This window comes from Lipotes vexillifer, unplaced genomic scaffold (assembly GCF_000442215.2).
Source record: "Lipotes vexillifer unplaced genomic scaffold, Lipotes_vexillifer_v1.1 scaffold1359, whole genome shotgun sequence".
Classification (NCBI taxonomy): Eukaryota; Metazoa; Chordata; class Mammalia; order Artiodactyla; family Lipotidae; genus Lipotes; species Lipotes vexillifer.
In genome coordinates this window covers 1,747,440-1,752,482 of record NW_006771596.1, presented here as the reverse complement: position 1 = coordinate 1,752,482, position 5,043 = coordinate 1,747,440, and positions in this window count along the sequence as shown.

Genomic DNA, 5,043 nt, shown 5'->3' with positions numbered 1-5,043 from the left:
GCGACAGCCGAGCTCGGAGCCGCGGGCCTGGGCGCGCGAGGCACACGCGCGCGCCCCGGCCCGCATCCCAACGCCGCATCCCAGGCCCCCCGCCGCCGGAGGGGCCGCGTGAACCTCGGGCACCCACCTAGCCCGCTCCCGGCCTCAGTTTCCCCACTGGTGCTCAGTGCCACGCACTGTGCTGTCTCTCGGGGCGTTAAAAATGCTGAAATTTTGCGCTTTTCCCCTTTGGGAGGGCTTACCTTGCATGCCCCCCAAATGAAAGCAGGTCCCTCTATTCTAAAGGAACGCAAAGTGGGGCCCACGCTTGACTGCGTATCCATAGCCAGGGCCCTGCGAGGTGAAGCGATGCCCAAGGACCTGGGGGCGGGGAGGAAGGTGGCCGCCCGCGGCATCTCCCCACGGACCCTCTGCCCGCGGGACCCTCCACACGGCGGGCTGTGGGCAACTCCTGCCCTGGTTCCTACAACCCCCGTGAGTGGGTGCAGGGGTGCAGGAGCAGTGACCAGGTGGTGTAGTCCGAGAAGCAGGGCCTCCAGCCGGAGTTCGGGCCGTGGGGCGTGTGGCCAGTGCCACCTGGGTGCAGAGGGAGCCAGGTTAGAGTCTTAGCGGTGAGGCCTCTAGGGAAGGAGGTGGGAGGCTGTTGGTTCAGGGATCGGGTGGGAGTCGAAAGGAGAAGGGACCCTGCAGTTTGCTGTAAGAGGAAACTGGAAACCCAAGTGATGGGGGAGATATTTTCTTCCAACAGGACAAATGTAGGGACTGTTGCCATGGCGCGTGTGTGGGACCCACGGCTTACACTCATTCACTCTAAAGGAAGGGGCTTTGTGCCGCCCTTCACCTGTGTTGTGCTCACAATGGCCCCGGGGGCTGTGCCTCTGTCCGCCCTTTACCATGGGGATCCCGGAGTAAGCAGCTGGCTCCAGGAGGTGTGGAGAGGTGTAAGGACTCACAGCAGAACCCCTGTCCCCTCCATCATCCCGTGCTGCTTCTCATATGTGTGAACCCCCAGTGGACCAGGAACTGGAGGTCCAGGAAGTCCCAGAGACCAGGAGGCTAGCCCTCTGCAGGAGGTCCTCCCAAGGCCCACTTCCAGACAAACGGGTTTAATTAATGCAGCCCAAGCATGGGTCTGTTTTAGAGGTACTCCCTGGGGTCCAGGGACTCTAGGGGTAAGAGCCGCTGCACCATATACTGTTATGTGGGCACAAGAATTAGAATTTGAGGTGTGTTTCACAACTTTCTGGTATCCGTATTAGTTGAGCCATGTGAAGTTGCCATTTTTGTGAGAGTCCAAAGTAATCCCTTACCAGTGCTGATAGCTATAAAGACAACACTCCACAGACTCTGCCTAGGCCAGGAGCACCTCCACTCCATGTCCCCAGCAGTTCACATCAGCAAATTTTTGGTGGCCATCGGGTCCCTCCTGGTGAAATGGCCTCCCCACACAGGGCACCTCCTCTGTGAAGCCTTCCCGATTCCCCCTGACCCAGCTAATTGCTTCCTCACCGCAGTTCCTACTCCCCCCTGATACCCACCACTCTATCTGGTCATCAGGTCATTTATGTCCAACCTCACATGGAACTGGCAGCCCTGGGAGGGCAGTATCTGAACCACGAAGATCACCTGGCTCCCCCTCATTTGGCAAAGTGTCCGACTTCCATCATCTAGTTTTCTCCCTGCCCCCAAAAAGTAGCAAAGTCTGCAGGATTTTTCTTTTTATGTTCTGAGTATCAAGAATATATTCTCTTGTTAAATGACGTAGTATATTTTTTATCCTAATGATTTTCTGAAAGGAAAGCTGAATAATATCCAAAAACGGATCAAACTACATAATAATGAAAGAAATATGACAAAGCGACCTGGGTGCAAAGTTCACAGATCAACAGCACACTCTTCCCTTGCCCAACAAATTTAATAGGCAAAATTGGCATCAACTCCTTTTCTAAAGAGCTTGTGTATATCAGGGTTGATGGAAAGAGATTCAGGCACGGGCACCATGCCCTTTGCTTGCTGCCACACATGGCCCTCCTGACAAAGCATCCAGGGCCATGGGGTACAGTTCACAGGTCATTGTCACATCCATCATCCCATTTGGCATCCTGGAGAAAAGATTTCTCACCCTCATCTGTTGACCAAGAAGCAGAGGCCGGGAGGTGCTTGTGCAATGCCGGAGACAGGAACACACCAGAGCTTCGTGTGAGCTGTAAGGGATCCAGCTTCCTAACTCCAGCCGGTGGGAGGGGTTGCCACAGTGTGGACATGCACTGTTCATAAGTTCATCTTGTCTCATCAAATCTTCTGGGTGGAAAGGTGAAGGCCTCACATGGGCAGTTTGCAGTCAGGGCTAGCAGGGAAGTTATCTGAGAGACAGTCAAATGCACACACCCCATACTCTTTTTGGATGTCATGGCTTGAATCGTGTCCCCGCCACCAAAATTCATATACTAAAGTCCTAACCCCCAGTACCTCTGAACACGACCTTATTTGGAAATGAGGTCATTGCAGATATAATTAAGATGAGGCCATTCTGGAGTAAGGTGGGTCCTAACCCAATATGACCGGTATCCTTATACAAAGGGGGCATTTGGAGATAGGCAGACACACACACACAAGCCAAAGCAACACTGGAAGTCAGGAGAGAGGCCGGGAACAGATCCTCCCCCAGCACCTTCAGAGGGAGCGTGGCCCTCCCCACACACCTTGGTCTTGGACTTCCGGCCTCCCACTTCCGTGAGAGAATATATTTCTGTTGTTTAAGCCCCCAGTGTGCAGTATTTTATTACAGGGGCCCTAGCAGACTGATACATCTAGCATATGGTCTATCTTAGATAATGTTCCATGTTACAGAGGGTAAATATTGACCAACAGTGAAGGGGTTGCAAAGATCACAAGGAGAAATTCTGCTCTTCTGGGGAGCATGTCCTCCCCAGCGGAGGTGAACCGATGCAGGGCACCATCGTGGGCCGCGTTGTGTCCTGCTGGTCTGGGAAGACAGGCATTCGGTTACCTCCTTGTCACCGAACAAAAGCTTTCCTCTCCAAAAAAAAAAAAGCAAAACAAAACTAGTATACCTTTGGCCCTATTGTCCCCCTGAGGGTACCAGAGTCCTCTCCCCACTTTCAGAAAGAGAGCTGATGCCTCACTTGAGACAGACAGGCAGTATTTCTTGCAGCAGTAACGCCACTGGGCCTCTGTCTGACTTCCTGTTGTTTACGAATCTCATGTGTATCTTTGCATTTGAGCCTCACAACTGCCAAGGGCCCTGGCCTTCTCAGAAACTAATCCAGTTTCAGATTGTGCATGGGCGTGGTTCAGGGTGGGCCCAGCCTGGAGCCAGGTCCAGCATCATGGACACCACAGGGGTGGTGGACCCTGAGTCACATAGCTGGGCTGGTATCCCAGCACCACCCTTCCTAGCTGTGTGACTTTGGGCAGGTTACTCAACCTCTCTGTGCCTCATGTCCTCCTTAGATTGAGTAGATAACAGCCCCTGGCTCACAGGGTTATCATGGGAAGAGAGGCCCAAATGCACACAGAGCCTGCACTTCGTAAGCACAAAGTGGACGGCTTTTGCCTCTCATGAATGAGCGTTCCATGCACACAGGAATGGGGCAAGTGTCATTCAGACTCTTTGAGGTAAATGTGTGAGTTTCAGGCATGTCCGAACGGAGACCATGATACCAGGGATGTCTCTCTAAGCCAGCTCGCTGAGTTCCTCGGACTTTGGCCAGAGACTTGGCTTCCAGACGAGTGTTTCTTATTCCGCTGGCCACTCTGTATTTGGGACAAAGCTCTCCCTGGGGGTTTGTGGGGAAGAGACCCACCTCTAGTGAACTGACTCTGAACCACTGTGGAAATGCAGGTTGGTCACAAAAGAAGTGGGAAAGTTCAATAGGGAACTAGGTTCAGCAAAGTTAATTTTGTCAGAACCATTGCCAGGTAATCAAATGACCCACACGACAGTTCAGTGGGCCATTAAAGTGGAGACACCCTGCAGCCAGGTGACCTGGGAGGGCTCAGCCTCCAGGGCGCCTGGGATACATGTTCCTCTGACACCCACCACAAGCACGCTTCTCAGGCCTTTCTCAGGTCTCTCCTGGTGGACTTGCTGTCTGGGGCATGAGGGACCCGCGAACATGATTTGTGGACCACAATTAGAAAAGGTCATGGGATCTGGTCAGGACTCCTCCAGTCAAAAGGGGGCAGAGAACTCCAACCCCAGCTACCTTAATCGGAAAACTAGGAGGCCACTTCACTCTCCCAACTGAAAGCCTGGATGGATGACCCAGGACCACAACTCGGAGGCCCGGGGAGGCCCCCGGGGGAGATGCTCCGCTCCTGGAACCGAGGGGCAAGGGAGTCCTCGAGCCCAAGCAGGAGCTGCAGATGGACAAGCGGATGGATGACCAATGGGCAGGCAACCAGCCTACTTCGGTCCCTTCACACATCACTGTTCCCTGCAGTGCTGGCAGGAAGAAGCCTAACTGGGGTACCAGAGCTGGCTCCCACTCGCCTGCCCCCGGGGTGGTGGGCTCGCCGGTCCTGGGGGACTCAGCGTCCTGCCCTCCGTGCCAGGGTCGCCGGCCGGCCTAGGGGCGAAGGCATCAGATAACATCGGACTGTCCCAGCTTTTGCAGGGAGACCCAGCTGGCGGGCGGAGGTTGGTATGACTGGCACTTTTGCCGATTGCCCTTGTCACTTAGGATTTGGTATCAAGCAGAGCAGGACTCTTGGCTGGTGGGAGAGGCCGGCGCCAGCCCAGCAATCACACAGATAAATATGTGATCACAGCTGAGGCAAGTACTCCCAAGAAAGCAGCCGCAGGGCATGTCCTTGGGTGAAACCTGTGGTGAGCAGAGTGGTGTCAGGCCACGCTGGGCTCTGTGAACAGCACCTGAGCCCCCAGCAGAGTGGGCTACTGGCGGCAGCAGGGAGACGTAGTGCCGCGAGCTCTTGATGTCCAGAGCACGCTGTGGGGCCTGGATGATTAATCCAGACTCGGGGTGGGAAAGGGGGTATGGACTGACCTCCTCTACTGCA